We start from the raw sequence: 24,786 nt of genomic DNA on the forward strand, positions 1-24,786 counted from the left end.
CAAAGGACACCATCACAGAGCTGAGAATCAACAACCTTATACACTGGTACAGTTTCCATCTTTTTCTGTCTCTGATTCCTGCAATCATTATGTTTATCCAAATAGATTGCCCAAATTGGAAACAAAATAAAAAACAAACCCCCCAAATCCCCCCCCCAAAACCACCACAACAACAAAAAAACCTGTCCTCGTGTGAATAAGGAAGGTTGGGGAACAGAAATAATAAGCAGCTAGACTATCCTGTAGCTCCCGTCTGTAGGGACACATTCACATGAAGTTGCTGTCGCAAACTAATTGCCTGTGCTGACTCATTCACAGAATCATGCAGGCCACAGACTGTAATTATCATGTCATAATTATCACTTCAATAGCACAAAGAGTGCACTCTTATCTGATATGATAAAATAGTCCAATTAATTTTAAACAGAGGGAAACACTAGTACATCCTTACAGCCCAGCCACAAAGACAAAGCAAGCTGTCAGAATTAGATTATTGATTTCATGTTCTCTTCTGGCTTTATTAATTTTCGTTCATGCATTACAGTCACCATTTTTCATGCACTTAGGAGCTTTTAATTCGGCATAATACAGAAGAAAAAGAGTAAGATTAGATATAAATTCAGGAGAGAGACAGAGATAATGGAAAGAGAGGTAAACGATGGGTAATATTTACAGTGGAGGTACCGGTGATTTCAGCAAGCAGGAATCTGTTCCCACTGGGAGCAAAGGGTGGCAAGGTGAAAAGAGGAGAGGAATTGCTTATTGTTGTCAGCAGTAGGGCTTCTGTTTCTTTTTACAAATCAAAACAGGTTGCTGCAAAATTAAAGCTTATATCTGAAGCAAGGGAATTCTACAATGGAATAGAACAGAAGTACCCTTAAATGATGATACTTCCAATTTTTCCAGCTTGATAGCTTTCATAAGCAGTTTCCTTCGGACTTGTTCCTGCTGCGTGTTCCAGGGGCAAATGCTGTGTAGCATGTCAGAGTGGTTCTCTGCAATGTTACCTGATAAGTCAATGAGTTCTATGGTTTTAAGCAACATGGTGAGCCTGGGAATCTCATAGAAAACCTAATGTACAAGGTTCTGGTAAACTAATTCTTTTAGTATCAGAAAACTTTCCAATGAGTGCATTGCGTTACCATGGTTGCAAGACATTTCACTATTCCAGAACTATCGCCTGTCAGCACTGCTCAAAAAATAATGGAAAAGCCTGAAATAAATAGTTCAGAAAGAAACTGGGGTTAAAGAGTTAAGATTAGGGTTAAATTTAAGTTCAGTGATTCTCCTGTTTTCATTAGAAAAAGGCAGAAAAAGCCTTGTAAGAGGGAAGCTGTATTTAAGACCCACAGAAGCCAGAAGATCCCAGTATATATCTGCAGTGCAGATCTTGCCAGCTCCAGGAGGAAAAAACCATGCAGCTACGTAGCGGTCTGCTCATGCCCGTGCTGTGCTGACACCGGGGCTGCAATCGCCTCGTTGGGCTCCAGGACTTCTGGCAGCACAGAAAGTGAGAACTTGTGGGAAGGTGGCAGAGGATTGCTATCTCCCCAGCCTCAGATGCTACAACTAGGCTACATAACAGCATGTATCCACCCTGCGGGGTAGCTTGTGTTACTGCAAAACCCAAGCTATGGCTGCCCTGCTCTGCTAGGCTGGAAGGCTAGACTTCAAGGGTGGATGAAAAGCTTGTTTGTGGGGTAGGTATGAGATTTTAGATGTATAATCCAAGGAAATTTCTGTGGTGACTACACCCACCAGAGGACTTCCAGCTAAGCATAGCCAAATTATATGAGGAACAAGGGTAAATTAGTTTTGGTTACAAAATCAGAAGTTAGGTTATACCCCGAGTCTGCAGTTTCTTTTCTCAGGTATCTCAGAAGATGAGCCAAAACCATCTGAATGCCTGTAGCAAGCTCAGCTAATCAGGGTCTCAGCAGGTCTTGGTACAACGAACTCCAGGAACTCCAGCATTTCTTTCAGAGCATAAAGAGCTTTGCAGTGGCTTGTCTTCCCTCAGCACCCTCACTTTCCACCCCAGTGCCTCACAATCTTTATTGCAATTATCCTCATAGCATACCTTAGGTAGCCTAACCTTGTTTTCACAGGCTTCTTCCTATCCATAGGTTGTAGAGAGACCATACAGCAATTAGGGTCCTTAGATACCCTAGTTAAACATCTAAAGTTTTCAGGTACAGGAGCCAGGTCTGAATGACGGAACAGAGCATACCTGAACTTCTGTGATACAGGGACTTTAACTGAATTTCCCAAAGCCCCAGTAGTTTACTATCATCATCTCTGTCCTAGAGGTTTACCTACAGATCTGGTGCCGTTCAAAAATACATAGGTACGGTGTACATTTCCTTTCGAAATCTGAACTAAACTTTGGGATGACATAGTCAACAAAGTAAAGAAGATTTACCTGAGATACCAGTCCCAGCTCTTTCTGCTGATGGAGAGTCATGTCCTGAAATATTACATATCTTGGCAGTAATTCCTCATCGCTCTTCCCTTGAGGGGGAAGTTGACAAACAGCAAGGCCAAGAGCTGCCTTCAGCTAGAACACAAGCGTGTGGTTTGAGGCTGCCATGGATGCCTGCCAGGCATATAGCCAATGGCACTGAAATTCGTCGTGGCTGATTCTCAGCTCATAAGAATTCTGGGTTGCCAGAAGGGTAAAAATACCCCAGTGCTTTTCAGTTTGTACTGGGACTTCTCCAAATGTAGACTATAAGGAATATCTAGTAAGATTCAGGAAAACAAATGATTCCAAAACCATGTTAGGGGTTCTGCCCTTTGGCCACCACAACAGCCAGGCTTTGCATCCAGTAGCTGGCTTCATGTGCAAACCCGTCCCTTGGAACACAAGCTCTGAAAAACTGAGCTATGCCCTCTATCAGTTGACATTTTTTGTACAGCATATACTGTATTAGAGGCAAAAGACAGAGGTTATATGTTGTAACACAGCAAAACAGGACTGAATGTAGCTCTTGAAGGCAAAAAGGGTCAGTAGCGTTTGCCATCATCCAGAATGAAGTCAAATAGTTATCCCCAAAGGAATCCTATAAAGCCTTTGTAAACAGCATGAAGAGGCAGATATTGATTGTATCACCCTTTGACCAGCTAGAGAATCAGATAGGTGCTACAGAAAACTGGGGATACATATCCAGATAAAAGGACACTACAGCTGTCAGTCAATCAGACCATAGGGCAATTTGCCCTAGCAAGGTTTCTGGGCAGTCAGGGAGGACCCAGCTAGATCCCAGTCCTTCCTAGTGTTCTCCACTGTATGACATACTGCTTCCAGGTCCCTTTCACAGGGTGTAACACCTCTGGGACCAGTGAGTCTCCTCATTTGGGAGTGGCTAGGCAATTACCAGTGAATATTGCTATGGGAACACAAGTTGTAGGAAATTCAACACCACAAACTACTTCATCCCAATTCTCTTCTTGTGCCAACTACTCGCTCCAAGGGTAAGACAAAGGGCAGCCTCTGTGGAGATGCTCCATTGTTAAAGCAGGTACAAGGGAGCACTGATTGGTGCCCAGGAGGTTATGGCATGCCATTCACCTGTAGTGTCTTGTTCAGTGGATGTAACTCAACAATATCAACTTGGTGTCCACATTAGGAAGAAAGCAATACTGACTTCTGCTACTCTTTTTCCCCTTCTGGTCCAAACAATGTAGAATGCATTGTTTATTTTCTCCACATAGATCTCACACACCATGTGGTACCTGATTACTTCATACTCTGCAAAGTGGGCAATTCTTGATGCAAGTTTTGATTACTGAGATTGCCAGCTTCTCAAAGATGACATCAAAACTTAGCAGAAAAATCTAAATCATGCTGCCAATTTGATCTAGTTCTCTTAGGCAAAACCTAGTAGCTAAAAGTAGCGAGCAGAGATAATAAACATTGTTTCTGCCTAGATGTGAGAGTCCACCCAATCAATTACTGCTTGGTACATCACTGCTTAAGAGTGAACATCACTTAATTAATATAGAAGTACAGTTACAAGGGTAGTTATATATTCATAGAAAAATGACATTTTTTCTGAAAGTAGGGATGTAAAATACATTAATGTATTTATGCACGCCTCACTTACATAAAAAGAGCTTAGTGTAGTAGTTGATGTTAATAGCAAGCTTCCAGTGACTACATTGATACATAAATTTTTGACACATATGCACAAGTCAGGTAATGTATTTGCATACTAAGCAGGGAGTTTGAGTTCTAGCTTTCTGGGGCAGAAACCGCTTTTAATTGTGTGTGATGCATAGCAGACGGAGGTTGACTAATCGAAAGTTAACAAGCAGGAAGGATTTGTTCTTTAAAAGCTGAAATTTCCAAGTAATCCTTTACATCTAATCCAGCTTGAGCTAAGGAGTGGGAGAAGAATTGCAACTGGACTTTTGTGACCTCTTCAAAAGATTGTCAGTTGAGTTTCTGCTCTTCCAGAGAGACGGACATAGTTCTGGTCTGGTCAGGGGAATAAACAAGGGAAAAAAATATTGCACAAAAGCAAACCGGGAAAAATGTTTCATCACATTTCTCTAAATTGACATTTTTTGTTGGGTGACTGCCAGATGCATGCCAATGCTTCTCTGCATATTGTTTGGGATTTGCTGGTTTCAGCACTAAAACGAACAGCAATGAAAGCTTTCAGTGTGTTTGAAGATTAATTTCACATAATCGCAACAAAGCTGAAGTCAACAAGCTGAATTTAATTACTACCCTGACAGCTGGGAGGCAATTAATGCCCTTAAACTTTCAAGCGCTCTTTCGCTTGTATTTTTCCCCTTGCCTTATTCCTACCAATTTGAAACATGCTTCAGGGCAAAGCTGACCATGGCGTTAAATTGCCACCTTGTCATCAGAACCATAGAAACTTCCCGGTTAGACATCAACTCTTTCACCAGAACAAGAATCAAGGCCATCTCTGAATGATATGAGCTGCAGAGTATTGCTAACATGTCTCTGTCTTATGGTATAAAGTCCCATTATATTCATCCTCTGGGGTGTATAACTAAAGGAATATCCCACATTCACTGTGGCAGGAATTTTTTATCACCTTATAACCTTTCAGATTTATGTATTGGGTAATAAAGTGTAAGACAAGCTTTGCAAAAGGACATTAGCATGCCAGCAATTTAGTTAGGAATTTAAAGAATCATCTTCTGTGAAGCTTAATATACCCCATCTTGTATCTGAAAGGAGTGGGGTTGCATATCTCCAGGGAAAGTAAGCATTAAAAAATTCCCTGTTGCAATGGCATCATTAAGAGTGAGATCTACACCACATGCAGCATCAGGACCATTACACTTTACTCCAAAGCTGGAACAAATCCGCTGATTCAGCAGAGTTCAATTTGGAATTTCGTCCTCAGACGAAATTGCATTGTTTAGGTTCATTGTGAATCAGGCAAAAGATGACAAAGGATCAGAGATTTTTGTGACTGTTTTGGCATTTTCACTATTCCAAAATGTAAATGTTTTATTTTGCTTTGCTGGACTGATGTAAACATCTTTTATTTTTCTCAACATTAAACTGCATTTTCCTATTCCAGCAGCTTCCCCAGTGCACTTATACTTGTCTATCTACTGATGAGCAAGGCATCATGTTCCCAACCACAGAGTTCATAACATACAGCTATATATGCACGTGGTGCTGTCCATTAGAGAGCCCAAAGAGGACTCAGAAATAGCTCTATGTACAAAATGACACAATATGACAATGCAGTTTATCATTTTATTGGAGAGGTTACTTTAGCCAAATGAAGTATTTTGGTTTGATATTCCTCTAAGGAAAAACGATACTTCCCAAAACAGTTACATTTGTAAAATCCTTGGATAGTGCAAAACATGCATTTTTATGGGTGCAGATCAGAATACATTTGGCTTTTTTAGGAAACTACCTTCATTGTACCAAGAGGTCTGTGGAGTACTGCTAGGATTGGAAACCTCTGTGGCTTCCTTCTCCATTGGGTTCAGTGGAGAGCTAAGCCTTTCTACTGGCAAATCACAGCTATTTCTGTGTGTGCTCAGTCTTACTGCTGTCAGCAGAACAGAATCTGGAAAAGAAACTCTGCCTAATAGTTTTGCTTTATGTCTACCTTTCAGCAAGTACCGCCAATTAATGATCTGTTGGCAAATTAACACTGCACATGGCAATTGACTGTGGTAATGAAGTTATAGAGTCTTCTTTATGGTTTATTAGTACAATAATAAACCACAGTCAGCATGTAATAATGGCACACAGTTAAATTAAAGACTTGCTGATGCCTTATAAACCATTTTGAGAAACATTCTTGTAGCAATTGGTAATAGTCTTCCCCGTGAGCACAGGCAGGCTTTGCTCTGTATTCTGCAGATACAGTTCTGTCAATACATTTTTTCTATTACTCTTGCATTACTAACAAAGCAGGTTGGATAGTGGAAAAACAAATTGACTGGAACGTTTACTTCAAGTTGAACTAATTTTTAAGCACTTTGGGTGAAAAATAAGTCTTGGCTTCTTCAGACTGCATCTATTTCTTCTGTTATGACGAAATATAACACTAGAGTTGTTCATCACATTCCTCTCAGACAGAGCCACCAGATGAATTTTACAGTGTTTCTCAACACTTGGCAACTTTAATTGACTATACAGCTTTTTAAAAATTAACAGAGGCTATATCTATCCTCCCGAGTCAGACAGGTGAAATGTACTGTTGTGACCCAAGTTTTACAATGAGCTTTCCTCAAACTTTCTACTTCATGTGTGTGACCAAGATACTCCCTGTTTAGAGATGAGGCCTTATTTCAGTCTCCCTGCCTATTCACTGTTTGATCCTAAAAGTGGAGAGGTGTTCACACTGAGCCAGAGCTCTGTGCCTGTGCACCTACTAAGCTCAAACCACTCAAAGAAGCTTGGCACCAAAGTACTTTCAGATCTGCTTTACAGCACCTTCTGTAATGTAGGAGCATTATTTCTCTCCTTCTTCTTGCAGGAATGGCAAGTATTTTGCTTTACTCAGTGTTGCAATACAGGATTCATGCTGTGAATGATCAGGCTCTTAGAGGGGCCCGTAATGGCAACTGTATGCTGAATTTAACAACAGACAAAAATATCTGGAACTCTCCAGACTTCTCGCTGTAGGAAGCCAAAGCAGTGCTTAGGAAAGCTATTATCTGCCTCTTTCCAGAAAAGCTGCATTTCTTTCCTCCAGCTCCCACTGTACCGTGCTGGCCACTAGAGGACATCCCAGACCTCGCCAACTGCTGGCCCCATTCACAAAAGCCATGCTGACACCAACGTCCTAGTCTCCCTCAATGCGATATTAGAGTTGATGGGTTTTTAGATCAGTCACAGTTTTTTTTTTTTTTCCTGTCTGACAGAATGAATATAGGAATATAGGAGGAAGAGCAGTCCTTTTCCTGCCCTTTATCTGTCTTGTCTGCTTAAACTGAAAACTCGTTAGGCAATGGCTAAGTCTGGTGTGAGGTTTCACTGTAGGCCTAGGTATTACCCATACGTCTGATCTGAGATTTTCTCTTAGTCAAAATACTGAGATGATGCTGTAGTCAGTGTATGTAATGCACTGCCCCAGCCGGAGCAAAGAGTCCATGATAAAGGAGACATCTTAATTCAGCATTTGAGATGTTTGCTTACAGTTCAAGAAGATGCCAGGTCACGCTCCTGAGCTGAACAAGAATAGTCTTCATTGTGCTGATACAGGCATGCTCACAGGGGCCCCACAGGGAAATCTGCATCTTCCACCTGTGTTCATGAAAGCTGTGATTCCAAGATGAGAGACGAAGGGAATGAGTCCATCAGAAACCCCTGAAACTTTTAAATTTTGCTTTTATAAAAGCTAGACTACAGACAACAACAAGGTAACCACTGCCTAGCAGTCATCTGAGGAGGTGGCCAACCCATAAGAATATGAGATGACTTTGGAGGATGTGCATAAAACTTCACTTTAGCCAGTGCAAAGGAGGCTCAACAGGGGCTCTGAGGGGCTCTCAGAACTTCTCTCCATTGACTGCAGTGGGACGCTCATCTTCCTAAACCAAGGCTGAGGATACGTTACTCTACTCCCAGCCCAGAACAGTGCTTAGAGCATCTTGTTGTGCTGACATGGAACTGCCAGTATCTAAAACTTCCTTGTGATAGGCATCTATAAATCCTACATCACCCCTGCTCACCAGCATTGGCAGATTCTCCACCAGGGCATAGTGGTTTGCAGTACGTCTATTTTGTTGCCAACTCTGCCTTTGTTTTATCCCTCAGAAAAGCTTACTCTGCATTATATAAGTTCCCTGCAGCAGAAGGCTTTTCTCCTTGTGAACATTTTATAATATTACCCTCTTTAAGACTGCTCCCATTAAAGAGCTTAAAATCTTCTTGAGGTCTCCAGGCTAACACAGTCTTAAGACCAACGGTGTTTTCTAGCCACCTCTGACACTGTCATTTCCACTGCCATTTCCATTGCCAAATTCCCCTCTCTCCCCTGTTCTTACAGACGCTACAAGGAGTTTCTGAAGCAGTTTAAAGAATACCTGACAGATTCTGCTGAAGCTGAATATCTTCACAGAGGAATGGAGAAGTCGGCAGGGAAATGGAGAGCACGCAGCTGCATGCTGCTGTTGCGAGGCAGTCTGGTTTAATTTTCATTCAGCTGCTCCTAGCTGGTCACTTCCATGCTCAGCTTCAAATTCTAATTCAGAGCTCCTCATTAATTAATGAGCTTTGCCCAGTGGGAATCTGCTTACTGAAGGATATCTGTGCCTGAGATGAGCAGCTTCTCTAGAAGTCTAATATCCTCAGCAGGAGATGCTCAGTAAACTCAAATGCGTGCATATGCACTAATTAATATGTAATAAATACACCTAGTAATGCCAGTGTTTAAAGATTGGCTCATAAATGCTGACTGGACTCAAGGAGCTGTAACAATTCTCAATGAGCAATTATGAGTGATGACTTTCTTCTTCTTTAGTACTTTGGAAAATGTCTATCTAGTGACAGTGTGAAATAAAGACTTGCAGGAACAAATGGAGCAGTTCAAACTATGGCTCCTCTCCACCAGCCACCCTATAAAGGGAATGATTTCTGTTGTAGCCAATTTCATTAGTGCTTTTTGTGGCCTGTCCTTGCCTTGGTCCCACTGACGTTAATGGGACGATATTTCATAGGCCAGTTAGTCACCACTAGGTAGCAACATCCTTCTTTCTTTTACAGTACAGGAAGAATTTCAGCTGCATTATATTATGGTTCAAATCACACTCTCACTGCCCTAAGACGTAGTCCAAGCTCTTTCACTCTATTGCTGTAGAAACTACTGTCACACTCTCTCTGAGCTTTATGAGGACAAGAGGCTACTGATAATACTCTCTGTTCATTTCAGAAGAACCCAAACACTCAAACTAAAAGAACCTAGAAAGCACCTATTCCCCCTTATTCTTAGAGCAGAGCCCTTGAGGTGTTCAGCGACATCAAACTGGTGAGCTTTGCAAGGTGTGCTTAGAAAAGGGAATGCAGTCTGTGTCCCAGGGCAGGCGGCCGGATTAGAGGGTCTCTTGAGATCCTTTTAAGTATGAATCTACAGGGCCATGGCCAGAGCAGACCTGAGTATTTGGAAGGTGTGAATTTAGCGGGTGTTTAGGGTCAGGAATGCACATTACATATATTTGTAACACACTGCTGTGGAGATTATCTGTAAAGATTAAGTCTGGGACATTCAGATTTCAAACCGCATCTCTCTTGTTGTAGAAAAGCAGACATTTGTAACTTCCATTCCTGTTTGAAGGCAGAAGGTAACCAGCCTCGCTTTCTTAACATGAGTTGTACAGTGGACTGGAGACAGCTCAAATCTGATTTCAAAACTACCATTATGTTTTAGATGAAGTTATCTGAGAAGCCACTAAGTTTTTCTGATTATTGATTGCCGTGCTTAAAATACAGTGACAAATGCTCAGTGCTGACACCTATCCCTACTAATGAGATGGAATGAAAAAGAATATTTGGATGTTAGAAGGGTAACGTCAGCAGCATCAGCCCCTCTGAGAGACCTCAAATCTCAGACTGCAACTGCCTATCACTTTGTAAAACTTTGATCTGAAACAACTTGGATGATAAATTAAAACACTGACTTACTTTCACTGACCACATGCCAATACATACTCCCCGTTATCTCTGGACAATTTCATCTCCATTGTTCTCTTGTCTCTCAAACTGCTCAGACATCTTCATTGCAGAAAAAGAGAGAATGCATTACATAGTGCGTTTGTGGGTTACCTTTGAGTTCAGACTAACTTGCAGTCTGGTCAAGTGATTTCTGAAAAACTAACACATAACTGTACTTTGCTAGTGTTTTTGCAGACTGCAATAATTTTTCTGAAAAGATAATTTAACTAGACAGTACTCTTCCTGAAACTTTAGTATAGATTTGGTTGTGGATTTACAACTGCATTTACCAATGAAAATGTTTGAATTATCTGGCTGCCAAATGAAACCTCATTAGCACTTTGTATTATATTATATTATATTATATTATATTATATTATATTATATTATACTGTATTATACTATATTTTATTTTGTTTTATTTTATATTATTTTTTATTTTATTTTATTTTATTTTATTTTATTTTATTTTATTTTATTTTATTTTATTTTTTAGGTCCATTGGAATGTGTTTTTCCACTCTTCTGGTAGCAGTGTGATCAAATGACAATAAATAAACAATGTATCTTAAAAAAATATATCCTAAATAAATAAACAATATATCCTAGGTTCTGGTATTCTGCCTAATTAAGAATAGTTATTCACTGACTCACTCCAGAAGCCAGACTATATAAGGGTTGTTAGCTCTAGTGCAGAACAGACCCAGACTGAAGTACCACAGAGATCTTTCTGGGAGCAGTGGAGGAATCAGCTATGTTCAGGAGAAAGGTGTATGAAGAACTTTAATCTTGGATTCTGCTCCAGTTGCATTAGAAACAAGGGGCAAAACCCAGCTTCAGGAGGGATTTTGATATGCCTTGGCTCTCTTTGCCAAAAGAACTCCTCCATTCTGTTGCTGGCCAGGGGCTATGGTGTAGACAAGAAGTGACTGAGATGACAGCCACATGGATGAATTTGCTCTTCCCTAATACTGCTAACACCAGCTGCCCAGGAAAGCTTTTCTGTTAGAGGAAGAGCAGATGTAGGCATTATGCCTAGCAAAATCCAGAAAGTAGAACTCCCTCCCATGGTCCCTTATGTTTTCATTACAATCAAACTCTTCTGGGTCCTTTTGCAGAAGGGAATGAAACCACATGTTTTCTTCTGTCCAGCCTAATTCACTATAGCAGCTCATGTTTAATTGGATACAAATGAATGAAATGTTTGCCATGTTCAAGAGATCAAATATCCATTTCTGCTGGCTACAAAGGAAATGTTTGGAAGGACTCTTTCAGTTGATCTAACACCACCTTTCTTATTTCCCTGAAATCCACTTCCTTTGTCTGACCATAATAGAAACAAAGAGTGTGAATATACAGTGTGAAAGGTTGGGCTCCAAACTTCAGCTGCATCTTCATGAAGAAGGCAAGGCCAAGTGACCTGAGCTCTCTGAGGGGCCCACTGATCAGTCCAGCCACAGGGATATTTAGACTTTGGGTAATGGTGCAAAGAGATTTTTTTTCTTCCAGGAAGATGTTTTCCCAGCTCTTGATACGGGTCAGAAGTCACTGACTGGGTCAACTACTCACAGTCTGACAGCAAATCCTCATAGACTAGGACTTTCATAAGGTTTCATCTCAGAAGCATTACATAGGCTTATTTTACAGTAAGAAAGATTCAGGTATGTACTACTGAGGTGGTGCTGGTCTGTTCCTAGCCAACTTTTAAAGGAGAAAGAATAAATTAACAGCTTGGAAGTCACTTCTCATCTCTAACCAACTGAGACTCCAATAATGGCAGCTAGGCTTAGCTCAGACTGCAAATCGATTCTTGATTACCATATCCAGTGAGAGCATTACTGTTCAGATTACTGATGGTGATAAAGTAGGTCGTTAACAATGAGCCAGGACAAAGCAAGTGATTTTAATAGTTGAAATGTTATCCTCTCTGAAGAAGTCATAATAATAATGCAATATCATTGAGCCTTTCTAGTCTAAGGGCATCTGTCATCTGTCTGCCTACAATTGATAGGGTAGAGTGCATTTGAATTTTTTCTGCAGGAAAGAAAAGATAAAGCTTTATCACTGCTCTCTCTTTTTCCCTTCTTTGCTGCCTGAACATGCAAATAACTGCATTTTGTCCCTTTTCTTCCTTTGTTGCTATTTTTTTTAATCTTGCTACACACGAGAACTCATTGTACACAGGATAATACTGACCTGTTATTACGGATTTACTGGCTAAGTTGACACAAATGGAGGGTGACCATGATTACACACAGATATTCTCACATTGGAAGTAATGAAAGAAGCAGTCTTAAAAAGGTAAACCTTTTTATTCCTGCTTTGTGCTTCCTATTCATTTGCTTGTGAGAAATCCACACCAGAAAGTCCTATTCCCACTGTATATGAAGGTGTTAAGTGTTCCTACTGACAACCACTCACAGATGAGTGGTCCGTGATGAAAGTGCCAGGAGCACCTCCTTTCCTTTTCAAGGCTGCCGAAGACATGCAGCTTCCGCAGATTTCAGTAGGATCCCTGAATGTTCAGGATGTCAGAAACAGTACAGAAAACACTGGCAAATAGTACTTATGCATATGGGTTACCTAATAGCACCTGAGCTGGCACAACAGGGTTTCATAATGCTAGGACCTGAAATGACACACAAGACTTGATAACACACGCTCTGAAGCGCAGCAGCACTGATATTAATACATTACTCAGATACACACAAGGTTTGGATGACTCAGGAGGCTGAACACGTCTAATCTTTAGGTCATTTGATTTAGATCTCAATGACTGCTGAATCTGGTAGCAACACAAAATGTAGCTCTAACCCATGCATGTTGACTTAGAAGGGACAACCTGCCTATCAAGCTTTATGCCTACCTAATGTATATTTATTCATAATTTTTTTAATGTGATATCATCTCTTACTTTGTAGCCACAGACCTACAGTAGTAGAAACATGAGTGAACTATTCATGTGAGAACATGACTGAAATGCTGATTTGGGCTGCACCCAGAAAGATGTTGCCTGGATCTTTACAAAGGCGAGGGCTAGTTAATGTTAATGTGTGCAAATACTTATCCAGCCATCTAATTTGATCTGCTTTGGAACTTAACACAACCTCCATCATCAGACTCCCTGAGTGACTTTTGTTTAATCAGCTCCTACTGCTTAATGAGCGGGGTGATTAACATACAAGCAGAGGATTTGATGTGCAGTATGTCCGGTGTTAGTGGAGGACAAGACCTAATAGGATTTATCCTCTCTACTTTTCTCCCTTTCCCAAAACATGAGGTTTCTCATATGCTAAGCATAATCCCAACCCATTATTAATTAGCTTGCTATCAGTAAGTCATTATGGGGTTGCTGTACCTACAGAAACAGACCAATCCTAGAATATCATCACACGTGATTACAAAATGTATGTATACTCCCCTCTCCATGGTAACAACTGAAGTACCCTCATGAGCTCTTCTTATTAACATACTCATGTCTATCCCAGTCAGATGCCTCTGAATATCAGGATCTGAACCAATGCACCTATCTCTTCTGCAGGTATCTAATTTTCTCTGAACAACTATGGCACAGGAAAGTGCCGGTTAGTAAAACGTCATCATGCTTGCATGTAGCCCATTGCACACAACTGCTCCGTAATCACCTGCATAATTATGATTATGTGCAGCAGGCAACACATAGTGACTCTTCCAAGCCATCAATGTATACTCAGGATAGGGACTGCTGGATGGGTAGATGATACTGAAGAAAAATGAACTGATGTACCGGATGTAGAAGACTGTAAGTCCAGTCTGCTGTTCTTCTGGAGTAGATGACTGAATCCCACCAGCTACAGAGTGAGAGCCTAAGTACTGCTTGGGCAAACAAGTTCCCAGCTCAGGAACCAATCATCAAATCGTGTTCTTTAAAGATGACTCAGACTTAATGCAACCTTCTGAAACAGTCTTGGTTTTGGAAGATCAAATCCAGAGAGGTTTGAAATCCTACAAACTGCCCCTCATGTCAACTGAAGTTGCAACTAATCAGCAGGTGTTCAGCACATCTCAGCCTTATGTCTAATCTTATTATAAATTCAACTATTAATAACTCTGTTTGCCAAAGAAATGCCCATACTGCCTCCTACTCACATCCTCTAAATGTAAATCGGAGTTTTGTGTTAGCTAACAACTGAGGTGCTTCTTGCAAGAACTCACGCTCTCTGACCCAAACCACACCTTTCAAAGCCTTCCATGGCTTCTTATCTGAAAAAAAAAAAAAAAAGGCAAATTGCCCAGTGATCTTACAAGAATTTAGTCTTATCATTGAGTTCCTCATATGTTCTGCTCTCTCACTTTTGCTACATAATGCTATGAGTTCAATGCCTGCCAAAAGCAGGTACCTGGTAGAGGTGCGATCTAGTGGCACGAAGAACTGAGACTTGCTCTCTATTAATGGGAAAGCGTGAAAATTAGAGTTGCTGTTTCTCCTCTGCTCATGTAGATTCAAGACCTTTCATGTCCCCTAATGGTGATCCTGAAACTCTGTAACCCAGAATCTCTGGCACTTACCTTGAATTTAATGTTTTTGTCAGGGATATCCTTGATTATTGTTTGTACCAGTAGTGCCACATCCTTCATTGTTGTTCTTAAACCAAGTAGGGTTCTTGTGATCTTTGTATGTCTCCTGTGATCCTAGCATGTCCTAGGACAGCTTTGACTATAATTGGTGGGCTTGGTTAAAACAAATACTTTTAAACAAAGGCTCTTTAAAACCTCTTTTCCCATCAGGTAATATCTAAATAACATGCTGTTTCCAAAGCCTGGAGACAGCTGTTTGCATCTGAAGAAATGCTCTCAAAACGAGTTTGACAGCTGCAATTCTTGTGGAAGAAATCACTCATGCAAAGTTATTCCTGCTCATGGATGCTTATCTTCCAAGACCTGGGCAGAATCGACTTTGGACTGAGATCACCTTTGCTGCCAGGCTTGTGTCAATGCCTCTCCCACATGCCAGCCTTTTTGGAATTGCTCTTAGACTCCTTTAACTGAAGAGCATATTTTAAAGCTGTGTTATTGTTACTCCTCATTCCCCCTCCTACACAGCATGAAATCCTAACACGCAATCAAGCAGCTAACCCCAGGACCACTATGTTTAATGTTCTCCTAATGCTTATCATTAGGAAGTATAAATGCCAGAGAGTTGTCTGGGTGCCTTATAAAATAAGTATAACTATCTTTGGGGACAAATTATACCAGCTCTCCAAAAGTAGAAGAGGCTGCACAGCAGGGACACACAAGGGAAAACTTTGGCCAAAGCCAGCACGATGTTCTGCACTACCTGAAATGCCCATGCAGAGCAGTGCTCTTATTCTACAGCAGTATTGAAAAACCTCCCATGCAGTGAACTGCTCAATACTTCATTTATCTATTGCGTCTTGCAAGGATACAGGACTGAGTTAACTCTGCCAAGATTTTCAATACAGGAGGTTAATATAAACCCAACACATTTCTTCCAAGCCCTATTGTACTCAACAACTAGAAATAACAGCTTGTCTGCTTCCTGTACAGTAGAAGCAAAGAAATAGTAGGGCCTTTAGAAGGAGAACCTGAATGCAAGCCAATCATCTTCCTTCTGGCTCCTGCTGGCTCTCGTCTCCAATTACAAAGGAATAATTCACTGTCCAAGCTATTTCTACAGCATTTCAAACTGGGCACTGAAGTATCAAAAGTTATTGTTAGCCTGCCATGCTCCTGAGAAGGGGAATAAGGAGGAGATAATAGAAAGACAGAAATGACCCAGATCGGTGAGATATTCTTTATGGTTTATCACAAAGGAGTTTCCCAAGAGACCTTCGTGTCATGCCCCATGCACACATGCACAGACACACACGCACAACTCAGAAAGATAATGAGGGAGGGAAAACTGCAGTTTGCATCAGTACGGATCGGTGGTTTCATTCAGGATATTTATTTCCATAGAAATATATTCCCTTTATATTTCAATGTGCATGGCCATACTTTTTCCTCTAGATGACACTGTGCCTGCTTGGAATCAGGAGCTGGAATACCAGGAGCCCTTCAGCACTGGCAAAGTCATGTGGAAGAAAATTGCACCAGCACCTGCACACACTATTCTTGTCTCCAGTGATTTCTGTACAACTCAGAGTTGCTTGCTTAAGGACTCAAAACCACTGAATCTCAATATCTCAGCAGCTGCTAATATAAAGTTGCAGAAATGGTTTGCGTATGTATATGTCTATATATATAAGGTTACCTCTTGGTTTGTCTGTCTTTGTTTACAAATACCACGAGGACAAAGGCTGCAAAGCAATCTGCAGCCCCGGGCAAATCTATTTACTACCAGGTAAAATTCCATGCAGGAGTGGACTAATAGTACTGACAAGGTAGAAGAGTAAAATAGACTAGATCTAGGCACTGCAAAGAGTTTGATACCTAGATTTTAAGCTGACTGCATGCACTCACTGGATCTCTCTGGGGCAGAGAAGTTTCACTGGGGAGAAAGGTTTTGGAAGTTAGGCTTGCATCTGAACTCCCCTGGAACAGCTCTGATTTCCCCAAGGTTACTCCTGATTTATTGGGAAGTAATTGGGATCAGATTCAGACTCATGACAGTTCAAATGTATAAATAGTACAAACAGATTAATTAGCAACAAAGCAGGAAATAAATGCAGACGGCTCTACGGGAATTAACAGAAATGCCACTTCTTTTAGTTTGTGCCTCAAAAGTTGACAGCAGGAATCAGAAGCTCATAACTCTTTCCTAACAAAATAAAGACTAAATTTCCTTCCTGTTTCATCAGATAATTTTACACACCCCTCTGGGTAAGATGGGTCCAAAGGATCAGGTCAAAATCTGGATGACAGGCACCTAATAAAAAGACAGCAACGTTTGGGGGTATTTTCCTGTTGGAATCAGTGTACCATTAGTCATCCCCTGATTAGGAATATCTTGTGGACAAGACAGCCCGCAGGGCTAGCACAGATGGGGAGGAGGGGGTTGACACACAAGTCTGAGCTTCAAGTGCAGGAAGAGTTACCTGTCTTCAGAAATCTGGAAAAAGACTGCACCAGAAGTGGAATGGAGAAGGTGAACTCTGAAGAAGGTCCTTGATGACTCATCACCCCCTGAAAAAAGAAAGAGACACCTTGAAATTGATTCCTCCCTTCTTCTTTGTTTGTCTGGAAGATGGAAGAGTGAGATTTCTTAGCTTGCTCTGAATGTGGGCTGCCAGCTTCACATTGCAGTGTCAGAAGGCCGTTACCAGCCCAGGTGTCTACAAATTGACTCACAATTTTGCTCTGTGTAATGAATAAACAAACCTTTCTCTGTAAGATTGAATTAATTTGGATTTATTTGCCTAGGTATAGACATTGCAGATGTTTTAATTTAGGCAGTTTGCACTGTCAAAGTGGCTGGGCTGGCTTAGCCTTCAATTTCTGTCCATGCAGGCAGAATTCAGAGTGGCTATTGCAGGCTTTTTGACCATGGGAAGGACAAATCCAGCTGAAAATCATCAGGCGAAAAGAAGTTAAGTGAAGTTTAACTAAAGTGTATGGAATGGTTGCCATAGCAAAAATGATGGAAGCTTCTTTGCTTTAGCTGTTGAGGGCAGGGCTGACAAATGCACGTGATACTATACTCTCAGGAACATTTCCGCAGCTGAGATGAACGTTTCCTCTAATTTCCACTTTCCTGATCAAGAAAAGAATTGAGAGAGAAAGAGATAATTGAGGAAGGATACTTTCCTCTTCTGAAAAGGGACAACAACTCTGCAGAGCTCAGGGGAAAGGGAAGAGGCTGTGGATTCAAGGGGGAGAAGTTACAAGATGTCTCCCTCCAACTGAGACCCGAGTCCAGTGATCCAGTGAAATACTCTTTATTTTGTTCTCAGAGTCCCATTGCTTGCCAATGGATGTGTTGACCCAGCCTCTCTGTGGATCTGTCTTTAGTTTCTTGCCTCATTGAGAACTCAGATCCCAGGAGCGAACATTGTTGATAGTTTACAATTCTCAGTTGAATGCCAACTTTGGCCCATGAGGTCTAATTCCATTCTGATGTGCTGCTTCTGGCTTTAACTGGTAACTCCAGAGGAGGCTTTGGTCCCTCATTTCTTTCTGTCCCATGGGGGAAAAAAGATAACAGCAAAGAAAAATGTTTATCCCCTTTCTTTTCAATGTTCATTTTTTTATATTCCTTCACTTCCTCAAGGATTTTGTTTTCTCAGATCACACCTTATCAAAGACTCTAGTCTGTGGGTGACTAATAGGTTGTTCTCTGTCCTCTCATCATCCGCCCCCACAAATAATCCTGCCCGGATTCCAGTGCCATACCATCCTCATGACCATGGGTGGGTGTGCTAGAGCTTCTACAGATCAGTAGTAACTGGAAAAAAAACAAAGTTGTGGTCTTGCCTGGGTCAATCCCTGCTAGTGGAGTGCTAGAAGCTTGGGGAGAGCATGCTGCAGACGATGCAGAGAGACAGAGAAGACAATCTTAAGTCATGGAGTGCCAGCTACAGGTAACTGTGTCACACGATACTTTTGCAAATCATTTAAGTTTCATCTTACAAATTAATACTCATTTTACGTGTTCCCTCTATTCCTAATAAATATTGCAGACTGTTTCTGCCCCGGGAGAGGTTTCCAGCAAACAAACAGACTATTTTCCCCTTCCCTTGCTAAAGTTCATTTTCAAGACTAGCACATTCTGGGCTCCCAGTGATGTTCCCAATATGGCATCTTGACTAAATAATATATTTTGGGGGAAAATAAGTTGCAAGACTGTCTGGAGACAGGTCTCTTGTAAACCCCTCTCCTTATAGGTCACACTTCTAGATTCCATCAGTCCTTGCCTCTTAGCAACCTATCATTTGCTGTATAATCAATTTTAGCCTCTTAAATCTGCATCTGAGCTCCCATTCTGTTTCAGCCCATCTCAATAGAAAACTAGAAACCAAGAGATGGGCTTGAGTTTTCTTCTTTCAAAGTCTTTCCTTACCCTCCACTGATTTCTCTCTTGCCATTTTAATTCTGTTACTACAGCAACCTTGTATTTCTTGCTTTGGCAAAGTTGACATGTTAGCATGGGGACACACACAAGGCCTCCCTAATCAGCACTTATGTGGTCTAAAACATTTAGCTCATCTGCTCAGAAGACTTATTAAAATGTTCGACCCATCTGCTGTGGGAGGCTTAAGTGAAACTGGAGCCAACATTTTCCCACTCGGTTTCCTGTCATGCAGCCTGACCAAAGCCTCTCATTTCAGCAACACACAGCAATGGTGTGTCTCTGCCATAAGGCAGAACACTTGCTTGTATGTGGTCTTTGGACACACTTAAAAGGATGTCAGCTCAGTCTTCTGCAGTGAGTGTTCGATAAAAGGCTGTGCTGACATTTGCCTTTCAGAGTGCTAAATGCTAGAAAAATAATTTGACTGCGGCACAAGAAATTCAGAGCAACATCTTTCAGAATGCTTCCTTTACCCTCAGATGCTCGGAGGGAGACATTTAGGGCAGGAGGCTTCCAGAGAGATGGCACAATCTATGGGACCTGCCCTGGGGGCGTCCTTCAAAGGAACCATGTAACCTAGCTGGCAAGCTGGCATCCCTGTTCCTACTTTTTAGCATCTAATTGTCTGGAGAGCTGTGCAACTTGGTCTGTTCAGTTTTGATCTACTCTGTTGCTCTTGTCACCCTCAGAGGAAACATCACAATCTCCTTTAATTCCCTCTCCATCACCTGATACCATTCAGTCTGCTTATAGGTGATCTGTGTTATGTTGCCTAAGTCTACATATTTCCTGCGGGAGCTGGAGGCAGTGGTGATTTTGTAAGATGTATAGCTACCATCATGTGACTAGTTATAGCCACATCTATATCTGTGAGAAGCCATATCCGTATCTATAATCGTTCATTCACAGAAGTATTCCTCTCCAGCTTGCTATGAGTGTTGGACTAACAGCAAAATGTGAAGTTTTCCATTATCTTCACTCAACAGTTCTGTAATCCTTCCTGGTCATGGCCATGGACGATGTCAGGGAGCAGAAGGCAGTTTGATGCTTACTTGCCCTAAGACTTGTCTGCAACACAGATGCCCTTGAAGGGAATGGCAGCAAGTTGGAAACGGATACGGGCTGTGGAGAGAAGCTACAGCATGAAAATTTGGCCAGTGGAAGATGGATGAGTACAATCTACAAAGGTAACTGCAGAATGAGGATGAACAGCAAACAAAAATACCTTCAGCCAACTGTCTGGGCAATCACTGTAAATTGACTAAGGCATCTCTGAGAGAAGGTTTAATCACACAAAGCTCCGCTCGCTCGTCTCAGCTAATGTAGCTGATGGGTGTTTGTAGTCAAATCCCCTTCACAATGATCCTGTTTAGAAACCAAGCTGCATGGAGGGGAACCTGCTAAACAGTCAGTTCATCTCCTCATTACTGGTGGAATTTACTTCTTTAAGTAGCTCTAGGGATTACTGAGGTACTAAAGAAAGTGCCGTGACATTGAACTCTATTTCCTCTGCAAGAGGATGTCAGTGTGTAGTTGTCCTCTGTGGAGATCATGATAAGGAGTCTGTGATTTCTGTGAAGGGCGTTTTTTGTGTGTGTGATGCTGTTTTGCTTTAGTTTTTTAATGAGGAAAGAAAAAAATCCACTGTCACTGTCTATATTAGGGACTTTAAAAGTGCTTAAAAGCACTAGGAATGCCTTTAAAATGCAGACCTCATACTAGAGATAAAGCATCTATCCAGAGAAGAGATGCTTTGATGCCTTAGATGTATTTGTTTGTTTGTTTTAGAGGGGAGAAAAGAATGGTATGTTTTACTGATACAGCTATTAAGCACCAAGATTGCCCAAAGGCATCAGCAGGTTCATTTAAAATGTAAATGAGCTGTTCCGGCATTCAGTTGTTCGGATTCTACAGGCTGCTATTATGTGAAATTGCATGGGGCCTTCACATGGCACAGCTGAACAGTTAGGCTGGCCTCGCTCTTCCACCCAGTTATGACCAATGTGAATGGCCACTCCTGTGGGCCTGAGAGCTTCTCTCCAGATTAGGAGAGTTGCTTTATTATAGAAGACAGGGGCAATTAGCTGACTCCCTGTGCTGCTACTGAATGGTCTCCTTGGGAAATACCACTTAGCATTGCAAACAGCAAATGGGCATTTATTCATGGCCTTCCTACATCCTTTTGGGAAGGACCATTCTCTTGAATTAAAGTTTGGAGGCTACCAGCTAAAAACGAGCATAAACCACAAAATACAATTGGACTGAGGAAGGCTTTCTCTTCTTAATACTTAATCGCTGCATGCCTTGAGCTTACATCGAGCTGCACTCACCAGTGAGATCCCTTCCTAAACAGCACCCGGGCGGATCACTTGGAATAACAGCTGAAGGAATACTTTTGCCTTGGACTGATGCTGCATCAGGGACATGTTAAAGATTTGTATTGTCACTTTTTAAAGTTCTGCAATGTTTTTTAATCCATGAAAGAAGGCTTGGGAGGCATGTCACCTACTTAACGGGCAAGTCGTGCTGTAGTGGATCATCCCAGTCTCCCAGAGGAGGCTGGTTGAAAACCAAGAATTCTGTTGTGCAAAGGATGTCAGAGTTTTGCCATTCAGATTTGTTTTGATGTGGAACAAAACACAATACCTTTACTGCTGATTTGGAGATGGGTGATGGCAGAACTACTGGCATGTAAGCAAGGGTTCAGCTGCAGCAGCAGAAGGCTCAGAGTGGCAAAGCTGGTTTGTGGCACGGAGACAAAAGCAACCAGAGAGATGGTCGTGGGGAGAATTAAATGCTTATGTTAACAACCTTTGCCATGGAATCCTGTCCAGTACAGCCTGAGCAGGTTGACCTTGAAAATCCCACTTGCTTACCAAACCAATGCGTAAGAACACATTTTTGTGAGTTAGGAACAACAATGTCCTTTTCACGATGATGATGATGATGATCAGCATCAGGAAATGCAGTTTTGCAAATGTCCCTAGACTGGACAATGTTTGTCGGAGTTTCACTGAGCTTCACTGTACATGACTGTGGATGTACACACACACTTGGGACCTACAACCTAAACTCACAGGTGTGCTTAGCAGAGAAACATTAACTCCATATTGCATAACATTTTTAGCAGTGTTAAATAACTTTAAACTTTTCCATTTCCTTTTTGTGTGGTGTGTGTGTGAAAATTGCTGCATTTTTCAAAATGTGTTGAAACTACTTAAGATGAATTGTCCTCCTGAAGAAGAAAAGGGTGTCTTATCTAGAAAACAGTTTCCCAACTGCACTGCATTTTGTATAAGTAGGGTTAAAAAAATCAAAGAAAGCAGAAACACTAAAGAAGATCTTAATTTCTGCTTCTATATCAGTCCTTCCATTACTTCTGCGTATTATGGCTTGCATTCCAGCCTCCGGATAGGACTTGCATGCTCCTATTAAACATAATCAACCACTTGGAGAACTTATTTCCATGTATCTAAAATGGAACCATGATTTGCATGTGATTAAAATAAAAGAGAGAAAGAACTAACATGAATCTTTTCCATTGGTTTTGAATACGCTGCATCCAAAAGGAACTCACCATGCTCTTTTAAAAAATACTGCCAGTTATCCTAAATGATACCATTTTTTTCTCATTTAAGATTTCTAATTAAATTTTAAAAAATCCTCTTGGGACACATTCAAAACTTGAAAAAGTAAGAAAACAGCATGATGGGTAAGAAAAATTAATTTCTTTTACAGTGAAAGATTTTAAGAGAGAGAAAGGCATTTCTTTTTGTGATTCATAAGGATCTTGAGGTAAGCTAGGTGTATTGCCATTTGCAAGCTCTGTTTCTTACAGTATAGGAAGCTGGCTGGGATGAAGTAATTTTGGCGGTCGGTAGTGTGCTGTAAAAGGTTACTGGAGCTCCACCGTAACCCATGCAATGATATAATGATTTATTGTTGTCAAAGCTTCAGCATTCAATATAGACACATTGTGTTCATTTAAAAAATAAATAAATACATGTGATGCCGGGACTGCCTGAAACAGCTGATCTTATCTTAGAACATTGGCCTTGGGATTGCAAAACCATCCCTGGCAATGCTTTATGTCTCTGCTTTGCTGAACAGTGGAATAAAAAAGAAGAAAATTTGTAGGAGTGAAGCTTATGGCAAAAGAACAGGGAGGATGCGAGTTACACACTTGCAAAAAAAATGCGTCTGCCACAGCAGGGCAAAATGTGCTGAATTACACTTGAAATCCATGCAGAACTTCTGCTACTCCAGCTTTCTATTATAGGCTGAGTTCTCCTTGAATTTCTTATCCTGAATTTTGTACTGATCCTAGGTAGGCGTCTAGACAGTACATCTCTTTATGCTGATGGGCTTGTTGAAAATTGCCTTCCTCTAACTTGCTTTGCTATGATTAAGTTAGAGAGGAAGATGTTATGGGGCATCCTGGAGCATGTGATGCGCAGAAGAAATCCCAGCTCCTTGAATCCAACTGATAGGGTAGTTAGCCTTGGTCCAGTGTGGAGATGCCATACAGCCTGTCTGATGGGGATTTCCTCCCAGCAGGGAACTGAAAGGAAAACCTACATCAATGTGTCTACACCATCTTCCATCTCTTCCGCTGTAGGATGTTATGTTGGTCCAAACAAGGAAGATTTTCTATTTCAAGAGGCAATGAAGTCACCATGGTTGGGGTATCTTTGCTTGACTTTGGACAAATGCATCTTTTTCACTGATATTCATGGGGGAGACCGAACTCTTCACATATAAGGCTCTGTATGGATACAACGCTGTTCTGGTTTTGACTGGGATAAGGTTAATTTTCTTCCTAGTAGCAGATATAGTGTTGTGTTTTGGATTTAGTATGAGAATAATGTTGACAACGCACTGACGTTTTAGTTGTTGCTAAGTAGTGCTTACACTGGTCAAGGACTTTTCAGCTCCCCATGCTCTGCCAGGTGCACAAGAAGCTGGGAGGGGGCACAGCCAAGACAGTTGATCCAAAGTGGCCAAAGGGCTATTCCATACCATATGGCATCATGCTTAGCATATAAACTGGGGGGAGTTGGCCAGGGAGCAGCGATTGCTGCTCGGGGACAGGCTGGGCATCAGTCAGCAGGTGGTGAGAGGTTGCATCACTTGTTTTTTTTCCCCTGGGTTTTGTTCCTCTCTCTCTCTTTTGTTGTTTTCCTTTTCATTACAATTTTTTTTATTATTATTATTTTCTTTTTCCCAATTATTAAACTGTTCTTATCTCAACCCACAAGTTTTCTTACTTTTGCTCTTCCGATTCTCTCCCCCATCCCACCAGGGGAAGAGGGTGAGCGAGCGTCTGCGTGGTGCTTAGCTGCTGACTGAGGCTAAACCACGACAAATGCCTAGCGGCAAGTTCTGTGCATCCTTGCCTTTTGCACGACCTTCCTGATTTCTGCAAGCTTGCAGGGGATGTAAAGCAGCCCCCTCTATCCTGTCACTGCTGTTTCTGCCTCTCTCCCTTACCTGAACACCCAGAGAAGTTGTAAACTTCTCTGTAAACTTCTCTGGGAAGTGAGGGGACTATCTGCACAGAGCAGAGCAGAGGGAGGCTAAGAGGTACGGCTATGGTAATCCTATGAAATAAA

This window comes from Mycteria americana, chromosome 8, assembly GCF_035582795.1.
Source record: "Mycteria americana isolate JAX WOST 10 ecotype Jacksonville Zoo and Gardens chromosome 8, USCA_MyAme_1.0, whole genome shotgun sequence".
Taxonomy (NCBI): Eukaryota; Metazoa; Chordata; class Aves; order Ciconiiformes; family Ciconiidae; genus Mycteria; species Mycteria americana.